The sequence below is a fragment of the Pararge aegeria genome, chromosome 14 (assembly GCF_905163445.1).
Source record: "Pararge aegeria chromosome 14, ilParAegt1.1, whole genome shotgun sequence".
Classification (NCBI taxonomy): Eukaryota; Metazoa; Arthropoda; class Insecta; order Lepidoptera; family Nymphalidae; genus Pararge; species Pararge aegeria.
In genome coordinates this window covers 17,607,325-17,621,961 of record NC_053193.1, presented here as the reverse complement: position 1 = coordinate 17,621,961, position 14,637 = coordinate 17,607,325, and the positions used below count along the sequence as shown (strand labels likewise).

Below are 14,637 nucleotides of genomic sequence, written 5' to 3'. Positions count from 1 at the left end.
TATAACTCGTATTGGAGGGGAATTTTTCCATTTTATGCCAAGCGCCTGCTTTATGCATACCCTGGCCAAAAAACCTGTGCACGCCACTGAGGTACATTATGTATAATGGGTTGTTTACATACCAACAGCTCGCACTTAATACAAGCTCAAAAGCACTGCCTACCAAATATTTTTTATATTTTCCTTAATGCCATATTCCTGCCCTTGTAAACCCTGTGCACGCCATTAGGGCTCTAGCCTGGTGGGAAGTTTCGGTATGTTCGGTCGTTATGGAACGATGCCGAGCAGTAGAAGTAGAGGAAGGGTTTAGAATAAATGCCATAGAGACAAGAGGTATTCAGTCAATCCGAGTTCGCGGGCTTATGTATGTTTAAACCTACGTAATAAAAATAAAAACAAAACACGATTGCCTAACACTACGAATTTATTCATTTCACTTAAAAAAAATAGATAGATCGATGTGTAGAATAACTTTTATGCAACAAAACACAACGCAACAAAAAAACAAAGCAGGAAGTACATATTGCTATGGTGCAAGGTCGGCCTTATCGCTTAAAATGATATTTTAAAGGCAGTAGTAGGCGAAGCGTAAGAAGCTATACTTTATGTAGGCCTTACTTTTCGTTCGAATTTGGGAATTTATAGTGCCTGAATATTCTCTGGTCTGGTCTGGTCTGGTGGGAGGCTTCCGCCGTGGCTAGTTACGACCTTAGACTGTATCATAACTTACCAGGTGAGATTGCAGTTTTTTTTTGAAGTTAAACTTCTTTATCGGCGTTAGGGAAAATACAGGGGAGTGAAATTATACAATGTAATGAAATTGTTCACTAAAACTTGGTGGTCCAATAATTAGATAACTAGATTACGCGTTACAATAAAACTTTCAATGTATTAAATACCTTTTTTTTTTCAGTTTTAGTGTCGTTTTCCTTACAAACAAGAGCGCAAGGCGCAAGACTCTAATCTTGTTACGCCAAAGAAGTATAACTTCTAACGCGTGTACTAAAGTACACACACGTTTTTTTTTCCTATAACATGGGCTACCTTGTAATTAAAAAAAAAACGTCATGGAGGCATCTACGTCTATCTGTATTACTTAAATCAATCAACAATTAATTTTTAATTAATTAACCGACAATTTCAATAACTTTCAAATCATATACCTTATATAATTCGTATAGTGTGTAGAAGCCCTTAGGAATACGAAATTGTTTCAGGCCCAGCGGTAGTGAAAACAGTAAAAGATCCCCTTACGCACCATTAGTATTAAAGGACGAATTATTTTAGTCCCTTTTCAGTGTTTACCGGCCTTGAGCACTTCTAAGCGACGGGGAACAAAAAATACATTCTGAATTATATTTTACTCGTATATAAAGTACCGCGCACAACTTCTGATTCTCCCATACAAACTTTCTTCCGCTATCCTTTACATACCCCAAATCAACACGTTGTATCGTCAGCCGGTCGAGAATGGGGGGGGGGGATTTTACTTGTTTGCAACTTTACGATTTACACTGCTGCAAAAAACGAATTCCAATATCACGTGCCTAATAAGTGTCACTACTGTCAATAAAGTGTCAGTGAAAAAACAGATTTTTTATTTAATTTCATAAGACAGCTTCATATCTCAGTCAGACTCTTGTAGAATTTTACCATATATGCCACATAACTTAGAAAAGTTGGGAGTGCATGCTGTGATTCGAACTCGGCCTCCCCGAAAGTTAAGTCGAAGTCCTACCCACCGTTATATCACCGTTGTATCACCGTTTCGTTAGCGCCAATAAAAAAACCACAAATCTTTTATAAATTAAAACTAAAGTACTCTTTAAGAAAATTGCTATCAAATGGAATCCAATTTATCTAGTAGGGCATATAGCAGATTATTAATCCATATTTCTTATCGGTGCCGGAACGCTAAAGTACTTGGCGCCTTTGTTTATTGCCTACTCTTGAGGCTGATGTATTTTTTATTGAAATTACCAAAGGGAGGGCAGGTGCCATGCCTGAAGTTACGTGATAAGAAGCTCGCCATACCGAGTAACTCAGCTTATATTCATTAACACAAATTGTAATAAGCCCCGAGTATAAGCAACATCTGCAACGCCCTTGAATTATGAAAATTAAGCTTAATTTTGCTGTACTCCGCAGCAGAATCAGTATGGTGTAATTTATAATTTCTTCAATCCTTACCTTCACCAAACAGATCTTCGGCAATGAATGAATGAATGAATGAAGTACCCAATCTACGCACGTTTCGCTCCGAAACCGGAGCATCCTCAGGAGTTGCCCTTTGCCTTGTCTTAACCCTTAATAAGGTACTAGCTGTTGCCCGCGACTTAGTCCGCGTTTCTTTTTGTTTTTAAAGCATCCTGTAGGAACAGTTTGTTTGGGAGATGTGGAGCATTCGATTAAGAAGAAGAAGAAGAAGAAGAAGAAAAAGTCTTTATTGCACATACAAATATAAAATCAGGTTAACAAAAAAATAAAAAATAAAAACTATACATATGCACAAAGGCGGTCTTATCGCTTGAAGCGATCTCCTCCAGACAACCTTTGGTTGAAGAAACATATTAGAGAAAACGGGATAGTGCAATAATTAAATTGCACGTTAAGGTATAGTTGTACGGAAGTTATAATTTACGTCCTTGCTTTTTTGGGTCGCCCTCCAGCACGTGGGACCGACGACATAAAGGGTGACTGGGAGTGGATGGATGAGGAAGGCCGAGGACCGGGTGTGGTGGTACCTCTTTGGAAATGCCTGTGATCAACAGTGGACGTCCTTAGGCTAATGATGATAATGTATTTAAAACTAAGCTAAAAAACTATTCATGCTAATTTTATAAATGTGAAACTGTGTGTGTTTGTTTGTCCTTACCTTACGCCCTAACTGGAAAACCAAGCGGTTATTTTTTGGCATGGAGTTAGGTTAAACGACGGAGTACTTTTTATTTCAGGAAAACAAATAATTTTCCGAATATTTGTAATAAACTCGGACATTATTATTATTATAATATCTATTGCTACAAGGCCCTGAAGGGGCCGAGTGTAGATCAAATCGCATCTGTGTCCTGGTTAGAATTTGGTGACCTATTTTGGGAAACCGATGGTTTTGTCTGTGCAATTATGGAGGAGGTCATCAAGACGAGAATCTACCGGAAACACACTATGAAAGATGGCATTTTAGACATATGTCGAGCGTATCATCGCCCTGGGGAGTCCCTCAGGCATATAGTTTCCGGGTGTTCTCATCTTGCTAACGGAGAATACTATAATGAGTGTTTAGATATATAAATAGTAGACAATATTATTATTATTATAAATTTAATATAATATATTATTATTTACGTAACAGGTCAAGAAGTTGATAAGAATTACCAGCAGACTCTGGTCCAATACGAACAATACAATATCGATGAAAAGATAAATTGAAAAGGCTGTAACCTTTCCTTTGAACCCGGTTCACACACTTAACCTTCGAGACAACCTTTTTAATCTTTCACTCTGAAGTGTTTCGTGAAAGGAGATTTACTGGAAACATAGAACTGCAACAGACGTACAACTCTCAATCGTTCATTATTGATGTCCTTCCTGGCGCAGTAGTAAGACTACGAAGAGCGATTAGGCGTCCCAGTTCGATGCCGGCACTGATAGCTTAACGAGGTCTCTTATAGCTAAGTCAGACAAATATCCAAATAATTAATTTATTTCAAAGATGAATTAAGGATTATAAGGACAACTAATTTTAAATAGAAGGTGGAACAAAATATATGATAAGGTAGCATAAATATAGCATACTAGCTGAAATAAAAAAAAGAATTATTAAAATCGGTTCAAATTTAACGGAGCTATGAAGTAATATTGATAAAAATTTTCTTCCCGGAGGAAACTTATTGTTTATCGGGATTAAAAGTACCCTATATGTTGACCCGAAATACCAGCTACCACTATAACATTTTTTATTTAAAACCGTTCAGTAGTTTTCACGTATTGCCCGGACAGATAATCAGACAGACAGACCGACAGACAAAAATGAAATAAAAATCTGTTTTGGAGTCATTATTGAATATAAAGCATCCCCAATCAAAATTTTCAAAATATATTAAATGTACAAAAATCTTACAGTTACCTACTGTTTTATTATAAGTATAGATTTTCGGGCTGTCGTGTAAAAAGTAGCCAAATGGCCTATTTTTCGACTTTCTATTTTTCCTTTTTCTTTGTCTGTGTTATTTTGATCAGATTGCTTGAGTGTCGAAATTCTTTTTATCGACTCACGACTTGTGTATGATGCATAAAATCACTCAGGGATATGGTTTGAGGTGTAAGAGGTTTTTAGTCCATAACATATAAAAGCGGTTAGAGACAATGAAACACAGAAGTCAGCGATAGCGGAACATATTCTAGAACAGCTCCCAGCACAGCACATAGAGCTACATTACCCTCAAGTTCTCTCCACCGACCGTCACTATATTCCAAGACTAGTTCGTGAAGCGATTGAAATTCGGAAGCACAAAAACTACAATCGTGAGGACGGTTTTAAATTAGCAAATGCGTGAAATCCAGTGGTAGAATTGTGCAAACCAAGAAAGCATCATACCGCTCATTTTAAAAGTTGTCAGTGTAGAATGTCGAACTAAATACCGACAAAAATAACACGAAAGCGGGTGGTCAGAGTCTGCCCGTGAAATCTAACTTGTATTGACATCAGTACAGATTCTCCTGCTTTTCGCGGAGTACAGCAAATTAAGCTTAATAGTCATTGCAAACTTAGAATCACTTTGCCCTTCATAAATATTGTATAGAAGAAGTTGCTACTTTGCGGAAATCCATGATATATTATGAAAATTAGGCTTAATTTGCAATAAATAATTGTTGTAAATTATTCATTGTAAAGTCAACATCTGAGGATCTACACACGTTTCGCTCCGAAGCCGGAGGGGTCAGAGGGATACGAGGGTACATTGTCGAAGATCTGTTCGTGTGGAGTATAAGATGGAAGGAACTATAAATTACACCGTAGAGATTCTCCTGCTTTTCGCGGAGTCACTTTGCTTTCATTTAATTTCGCTCGTTTTCCATTCATTTAGCCAGCGTGATTGTTTTATAATGACTTTCTTATCGCACTGTGCCGAGAATGAGAAATGGCCTGAAAGTGATTGAATACGTTGTGATTTTATGAAACTGAGGCGGCCGGAAATACTATGAAGCATTAGTCCACACTAGCGACATGTTGCATGTCTGATATATATCGTCTTTTCAAGATATGACGACCTCTCTGGCGCAACGGTGAGCGCTGTGAATTCAAGTAGGAGGTCCCGGGTTCGATTCCCGCCGAGGCAATTTAGGAATTTATAATTTCTGATTTTTTTCTGGTTCCTGGAAGTTTTCTGGAAATTTCAGTCAAATTAGTTATGTTGTTTTGCGTGTGTGTGTAACAAACAGCCACACATCGATAAATATATCATTGATAGCCTGAAACAGTCCAAGGCTGGTTTAAAGGCAGGGCCGCACACAGACAATAGAGACGCAGGCATCGAAATTATATTTGTTACACTTACACAATAACATATTATTTGTAGTAGAGTATCGATAAGAAGGTAGAATCGGCGCAACATATGCCTTATTAATAACAAAAATTAGGAAAGATTATATTTTGCGCTTATTGTACAAGTCCACTAAGATAAAATTCACGTTTGTGATTTAAGAACAATGGCGAACTCTCAATCAATTTTTTGTTGATTTTTTTCTAGCGTCTATTAATGAAAAAAATGTAAATGTGTAAAGGATGAATTTCAAGACATTTCCCTCTTAAGGTTTACTTTTACTGCTGTCTGCAAATAAAGATGTTGCGATTTGAAGTTGTTAAAGTAGTGTTTGTATCCTCTTTGGTTGATTTTCGCAGTAATTGCCGAACTGTTTTTAAATATTTAGGAAAATATTATCTAAGTTTACAAAAAACAATACTAAGAAACGTGAAGATGCTTTAAAAAAGAGGCGCTTCACAGGTTTGGCTCTTTCGGCCCTGACTAGCGGCTTGCTGACCGCAGTAGTTGGTAGTAGTAGCACAGAGGACGCTGCTGCCTCTCTCCATTATATTCCCATAGTCGACTGCTAAGACACCAGCGAGAAGAGGAAGGGTTTTGAAAGCTGTATTTTAATTCGTCGTCACAATACATGGCACGGTAGGATTCATAATATTACTAGGATAAAATGTCGCTCATGTGTCTTGAATCTTTGGTGAAGTCGCATGATCGCTTCTTTAGCCTTGAGAGTGTAATCAAATGAAGATCTATAACTCATGATAACAGTGATTTGACGACTTCCTTTGGGTAACAATATTTCTACTAACTATAATATGAGCTACCTACCTATAGCTATGGCGATAGCCTAGTGGCCAAGACTTCGGCTTTCCGTTCGGGGGACCGAGTTCGTCACGCACCTCTTACTTTTTAGAGTTATCTTGCTTTAACGGTGAAGGTTACATCGTGAGGAAACTGCTTGCCTTAGAATTCTCCATTCCGTAATCAAGAGTGTGTGAAGTCAGTTTGCACTTGGCCAAGGTGGGCTATAATGACTTAAACTTATCTTTCTGAAAGGAGGCCCGTGCCAACTTGTGGGCCGGTACTGGTTTCATGATGATGATACGAGTTACTAGGTTTGCATCGCGGCTTCACGTACGTCCTATACTTTCTAGATAGCAAACTGAATTAAATGTAAAACGCAAAGTCGGACGAAGACTTCAAAAGTAATTGAACTCTACAGTTTTTAATTATTACTCTATTAAACTCACGTAAACTATCTATCTATATACAAAAAGAGAAAGTGTGTGGGTATGTTCCGTATAGGCTCAGAAACGGCTGGACCGATTTCAATGAAACTTTCAGGGAATCTCCGGATTGACCTGGCGAGTAATCCTGTAAAGTTTGGTGACGATCGGGGCAATCCTATTTTGAACTGTACAACTGTCAAATACAGCTTTTATTTACTATGATGATATTCTATTGTTGGGTGTACATGGGTGTAGATAATGATCTTTACCCGCTCGAGAAGAGAATAGAAGAGAATGAATACGGAGAGAATTAAATGATTTAATATATTATGACTTAAATTAAAAAAATTATGATGTTAGTTTATTGTTGAAATAAAATAAACCAAAATCTAGCCCGGCGAAGTGGGCTGGGTACGCTAGTGTGTCATAAAATGAAGCTATATGTCTCTTAGTGTAGGCGCCTAAACGTAGGTTTGTATTAAGCTGATGAACGTTGTAAGACCTAAAGAAATGATAATCTACTTACTCTGCATATCGTACTTTGTAAATTCAAAGTCAAATTCAAAACTTCTTTATTCATGTAGGCCTATCATAAATATAATATGTTTACGTAATTATAAGGGGAATTTAAACCTAAAGCTACGAGGGTTCAAAACGCGTCCTGGTCTAAGAAGAGCCCACAAAAAACTTAGCCGAGTAAATTCTTTTTGTAATTACCATCTCACAGTAAATTTATATTTCGCTACGATGTTCGAATGTACTCCGTACATGGGTCAATACCCTAAAGGGTTAATAAAAAAGTTTAACCCACAGGCTACGAGCACTACTGAGACAGACTCCTCCACGTTATCTAAAAGCTTTTAATTAATTAATATTAACAATTCATGGAGCCCTCCCCAGTAGAGGTAACCGACACGAGTGGGCTGGCGTATTGTATTTACAAGTTTCAGATTACAGGAAATACGTAGACGACCAATTATGAAAATTAAGCTTAATTTGATATACTCCAAGAAAACAGTATAAATATAATTTTGGTGAAGTATAGCAAATTACGCTTAATTTGCATAATATAACATGGAATTCCGCAAAGTAACGCCGGCTTCCATCCAATATTTAGACGACCAAAACAAAAACTATATTCATACTAAATTGTCATACTAACTGCTTGGCTCTGCACTGTTCTCCGAAAGTCATTAGAAATAAGCGGCCCAAGACCGTGGCTTTTTGACCTCTCTACAAAATAACTTTGTAAAGCTTGTTTCGTCAAAGCTCGCCAAGAACTACCGCCATCTTATTTCTGCCGGTGTTATAACAGACACATGAGGCTCCAACTGTGTTGGCCACAGGAGCTACTACGTAAAAATGGTGTCGTAAAAGAGAAAACATACATACGTACAATGAACATTAAGTTATAGACTGATAAAACAACACTCCTATATAAGACAGGTTGAGGGAAAAGGTTCAAAAACTTGACCCAAATTATGCAGAATTTCACGCGTGGATGTGCGGTGTCAGTATAAAAATAAACTGGTCAAGTACAATTTCGGACTCGCGAACGAAGTGTTCTGCACCATTCTCTATAAAAAGAAAATATTTATTAAATATTTATTTTAATATGTTCCTTAATGGCGGCAACAGGAATACATTAGCTGAGAAAATTTCAACTGTCCATCTATCACTTTTATGAGATACAGCCTGATGACAGACAGACAGATAAACGGACGAACAGCGAAGGAATCTAAGTAATATGGATTCCTACTCAAAGGTTAAAACAAGTAATGTAATTAGTTACGCATTCACTACGCCCTGACTACGCACGGCGGCGTAGCTACCCGTATACGCACGTAAATCTATTCGTCTATTTTTTCTGTAGTCTGTGCTCAAATACACGCCAGAATATCTGCAATGTTTAGAAACTTTACATTATGCAGACACAAACAATTCGATTTGAATTGAGTTAGTATAAATAAATTGGTATTAAGACGAATCTGATGCGTTGAAATCATAAAGCTATTAACTGTTAAGTCTATGGTTTAAATCAGATTTATTAGAATCAGATAGGTAGCATGATATAGTAAGTTTCGGAATGTTAGAAGGCTCTCGAATTGTGTCCTTACCTCATTGAATACGTTCAAAAATTAAACTATTAAAAAAGTTATGACACTACATAAAACCATACGTGCTATTTTTCTCACTTGTATTTTTAATGAAAACAGTTTTTAATAAAAAAGTAATAAAGTGAGAGAATGACAATTGATTGTCGATAGATGTCTGTACTTTACGCGAAAATAATATTGTTTATCCTGTAAAGTTTAAAAGATTTTAGTCGACATAAAATGTACTACAAAATAGAGTAAGGCTTTAAATTGTCTCATATAATTTAGGATTCTTCGAAAAGTGTTGAAGTTAACAAACTCTAAAACTTAAAAGTTTTCGGAGAATACGAAATGCCGAACAAACTTTGTCTTTATAAACAATTTTGCCTTGTGAGATTTAAGACTTAAAAAGGGTAACAAATAAGACGGTACCCCGGTACCGTCTTATTTGTTACCCTTTTATAATTGTATAGTTATATTATAGTTGACGGCCGACCGGCGCAGTGGGCAGCGACCCTGCTTTCTGAGTCAAAGGCCGGGTTCGATTCCCATTACTGGAAAATGCTTGTGTGATGAACATGAATGTTTTTCAGAGTCTGGGTGTTTATCTGTATATTATAAGTATTCATGTGTATTATATTGATAAAAATATTCATCAGCTATATTAGTACCCATAACACATGCTACGCTTACTTTTAAGGTACTTTAAAACATGAAGGTTTTTCAGTGTCTGGTTGTTTATACGTATTTTAAAAGTATTTTTGAATATTATTTATAGAAATATTCATCAGTCGTCTAAGTACCCGTAACACAAGATACGCTTATGATAAACGACTAAGACACCGAGAGGTATGTTAGCATCGTTCGAGTCCATGTAGGACTGCGGTGCCTCGATAATGCAGTCGTATTTATATCAAAATACCCACTAACTCAATGTCATGAATATCGAAAGTTTAATTATTTACCCACTTTATAAATTTACTGTAACACTTACTTTGGGGCTAGATTGCGATTGTGTATTGTTGTAGCATATTTATTTATTTATGTGTGTCTTATTGTGGTGTGTGTGTGTGTATGTGTAATTGCGTGTATGTATGAGTGTGTTATCAAGCGTGTGCTTACATGTCTGTGCGTGACAATATATGAGATTCAAAATTCATCAAGAAGCCTTTACGTAGCCGTGCTGCATGTCATAATTGGAAAGCCAGGCAAAATACCCAATAATTAAATTTTCTGAAGCGTCTGTGACTAGAAATGGCTTATTCCATGACTGTTGTTCTTATTCGTCCTTTGTATAAACTAGATCGGCGCGTGTATACGGTTTAATCCTTGCCGAAGTGCATTTCCTTTGACAGAGATAATACTTGTGCCCCGAGCGATACTGCGATATAGTGTTTCAAACATAACCAAATTAAAATAATGGATCCCTACTAAAATTATAAATGTCAATGTAAGTTTGTTTGATACGCTTTCACGCAGAAACTACTAAACTGATCCTCATGAAACTTTGTACACATATTATTGGAAGTGTTAGAAGTAATATAGGATGCTTTTTATCCCGACATTAAGCTCGGTTCCTTTGGGAGAAGGGATGAAAGTGTTCGACGATTTTACACCATAACTCCGACAAATTATAACCGATTTAAATAATTATTTTTGTAGTATAGAGGTTATAATATGTTTTTAATTTTGCCCAAACTGTGGTTGGAGATAGAGGACAGAACTTCTCAGCGGACAGCAGCAAACCCCTCATTTAAGGCTTAGCGATACTGAATACTTTTAATTTTTTAGAACTACAACTAAATTTAATGCCACATTAAAAAACAAAATCAACCGCTGCAGAAGTCGCGGGCAACAGCTACTAATAAATATACTACGACAATACACACATCGCAATCTAGCCCCAAAGTAAGTGTTACAGTAAATTTATAAAGTGGGTAAATAATTAAACTTTTGATATTCATGACATTGAGTTAGTGGGTATTTTGATATAAATACGACTGCATTATCGATGCACCGCAGTCCTACATGGACTCGAACGATGCTAACATACCTCTCGGTGTCTTAGTCGTTTATCATAAGCGTATCTTGTGTTACGGGTACTTAGACGACTGATGAATATTTCTATAAATAATATTCAAAAATACTTTTAACATACGTATAAACAACCAGACACTGAAAAACATTCATGTTTATCACACAAACATTTTCCAGTTTTGGGAATCGAACCCACGGCCTTAGACTCAGAAAGCAGGGTCGCTGCGCACTGCGCTAATCGGCCGTCAATTTAAGTTACATATTTTAATTATATTTGGTAAACCTTTTTAACTTTAAATTATCGATTAAGGATGTCATGGAAGAGCGAGGCTGCATGCCATATGCGGTCTTGGATAGAAGCAGGCGTAACTTTGCGGAAATCCACGATATATTATGAAAATTAAGCTAAATTTGCTGTACTCCGCGAATAGCAGGATAATCTGTATGGTGTTATTTATAATTTCTTCAATCTTCATACTCCACACCAAACAGATCTTCGGCAATGTACCATCTACGCATGTTTCGCTCCCTGTCCTCGCTCACAATGAATAATTGTTAAGTGAAAAATTCGCCAAATGTATCGCCTTTTATACCTTTCTTACGCCCACCTATCTATCTAAGCCCCTCCCACCTCATAGTAGTAGTACCTCTGAATATGTTCAAAAGAGGTTGATAAGCTCATTTGTTCGTTTATCAATTCGAACCTCCCATTCTTATGTTTAATTATTTCTAACTGTTCCCTCAAATCAAGTCTTAACCCTTTGTTTCAAGTAAGTAATATTTCGTATGAATAATAACTGGCTACGTTACGTCCACTGTCTAAAAGATGTTTTGTAAAATGAGATTTTTCAGGATGTAAAAGGATTGAAAAAATTATAAATAATTACCATTACCATACCATTACCATACCATTTAGATTCTCCTGGTTTTCACGGAGTATAGAAAGCTAATTAGCTAAAATAAAATCAAGCTTAATTTGCATAATATATATGAGGTCTTGCCTGGTGGCTTGCAGACATGGCGCAAAGTGACAGGTGACAGACATGGTGACAGGCACCGGCAGACATGCCGCAAAGCGATTTAGCGTTCCGATACGATGCCGTGTAGGATCCAGTTAGCGGTATGGGTTAGGTTAGGTGGTATAACTGCCACACCCCTTAAAAGGTTAGGTCGTTAAATAAAAGGTAATGTGTGTCAAGAAACCAAATTTCGATAAAAATACATTGTATAAATTAGAATTGCCTATTAAATTATCTCTTCTGTACAAAGTGTTTATCCACTAACTGCTCCTAAACCACGCAACGAATTTTGATCACGTTCTCACCATCGATCTGAAAATCCACGTAAAGTCAATTTTTTTCTCTCCTGACTTATTATGGACCTATGGTAGAGTCACTACAAACAGACTGTCTTGACGTATCAAAAGTGCTTATAAACTAAGCCTACTTGAAGGAGTCCAAAGCCGTGGGTTCGATTCTCACAATTAAAAAATGTTTGTGTTATGAAGATAACTGTTATTCAGTGTCTGGATGTTTATTTGTATATTATCAGTACTTCATCATTATCATCTTCATCAAATCAACCGATTGACGTCCACTGCTGGACATAGCTATTTTGTTGGGCGTTCCAAACTCCACGATTCTGGGCCGCTTGTATCCAGCGGCTCCCCGCGACTAGTTTGATATCGTCTGTCCACCTGGTTGGGAGTCGACCAACGCTGCGCTTACCGGTGCGGGGTTGCCACTCCAATACCTTGTAATTCCAACGTCCATCGGTTCTCCGAGCTATGTGCCCCGCCCACTTTAGCTTTGCGACTCGCTGAGCTATGTCGGTAACTCTAGTTCTTCTACGGATCTCATCATTTCTGATTTGATCTTAGAGACACACCTAACATAAATCTTTCCTTCGCTTGCTGAGTGACTCTGAGCCTTCTTATGAGGCCCATACATAGTTAGCGACTACGTCTCAGATCCGTAAGTCGAAGACTTTGGTCTTCAGGCACTGAGGGATTTTCGACGAAAAGTTGTTACGAAGTTTCCCGAACGCTGCCCATCTGTGTAGGATTCAGCGGTTCACCTCTTTCTCTAAATTGGACCTACCTAACTGGCACATATGAGTATTTATGTTGATTATATTCATAAAAAGATTCGACAGCTATCTTAGTTAGTATTCAAGCTATGCTTCTTTTGGGGCTAGATTTTTTAAGTTTGTTTGTTTTTTATTAGTTGTATCACCTTTTTTTTAAACATTTAGTTAACAAACAAGTTACAAAAAATATATTAATAAAACTGTAGCTATTTTATATTAATTAGAAAACTATATTTGCATGGCTTACGTAGGCTAAACTTAAATCGGATGCTTTAAAATAACGTAGAGAATTTTTCTAAAGTTCTAAAGAAAACCCCGCGATTACGTTTCTCTACATATTACAGTGGATTAGTATATTCATTATACCGTAAAATAAAAATAGTACCTATTAAATTTAATTATTTAAAACATACATATGTTCTCTGTACGTTTTAAATATTATTTTTAATTTTCATATTGTTTAAGGAAACTATAGAAAATTTAATCACAGCGCTATCAATATTCAAAGAATAATAATTTTCGTTGTAAAGTTATAGCTCCGAGCTTGTAAATTGTTTATACCAATACTAAATAAATTACTGCTAATTACTTACATTATATCCGTTGATATTGAACATTCATTTTCACTAAGTTCAGTCACAATCGAAAGTAAAGTAGAAACAAAATAAAAATAAAATAATAAAGTTATTACACAAAGCACTAAAATAAATCCAGTTTAGTCACTTTTTTAAGTTCACATAATAACTTTTCAACCGAGTTTTTATTCACATAAGAAAAAATAATAATTTAACTAATATAAACAATATAATTTATTTGTTTTAATCCAGTAAGAGTTCGCGAGAATCACACGACATAACAAACAAATAGAATACTTTCGAAATTAAAGTGGGTATATTTGTTTTGAAAAATTATACAGAAACACAAAAAGTAATAGTGTAATCTATTTTATATTAATTTGAAGTTTCATTGTTTTTATTTATTATAATATTATTTTCCGTGGCACGCGTACGTAATTCTGGCTAAAGTTGCCGGGGAAAGCAACCATCCCATACTGAATCTGAGCAATGACTGGCTCGCGTCCCGACTGTGGAGGAGTATCGCAGTAGGTATACCTTGTCGGATGGCTCTAGCAATACCTATCGCGAAGTGATAAGAAGCTTCAGGTCCTGTATAGATTATATTATCGTATACGAGCCGATTCCCGCTACAAAGTTCGCGTGGAATTTCTGATTTTCAGTGGAATTGAGTTGTTTTTCTCGAAATAAAAACGCCATTCATCCGTAAGAAATAATAAGAACTTTTATTTGAATTACCAAAATAGCATTGTAAATTTGGTATTATTGTGTAAATTATATGTAGTGATAGCAAAAAAACATCCGCTAAGTTTGTTGTGGAATTCAGTTTAGACCATCGCGTATGGAACCTTTGTAGCTTTAGTTTGAGTTAAAGAATATAGTTATCACCATCTCACCATCGCCTCACATTATTGGAAGCATTTTAATATGTATTAGAACGCTTCATAAGTGCCTGTGATAAGGCTTAAATGAATAAAGAATTTTTGTATTTTGTATATAAAATTTCAGTCAGTGCTGTTTTAAATTAAATGAATATTTACATAAAACATAAAACAATAGCAGAGAACTTCTG

At 36.3% G+C, this 14,637-nt stretch overlaps 1 protein-coding gene across 1 annotated transcript in view; it reads right to left on the bottom strand.

Annotated features, from left to right (window-relative positions):
• The window catches only part of LOC120629627 (allatostatin-A receptor), a 163,966-nt gene extending 150,252 nt beyond the window's left edge, over positions 1 to 13,714 (bottom strand). Inside the window, exon 1 of the mRNA XM_039898620.1 lies at positions 13,584 to 13,714. The gene's annotated coding sequence lies outside the window, so the exon portion shown is untranslated. The remainder of the gene's footprint in view (positions 1 to 13,583) is intronic.
• Positions 13,715 to 14,637: the final 923 nt, after the last annotated feature.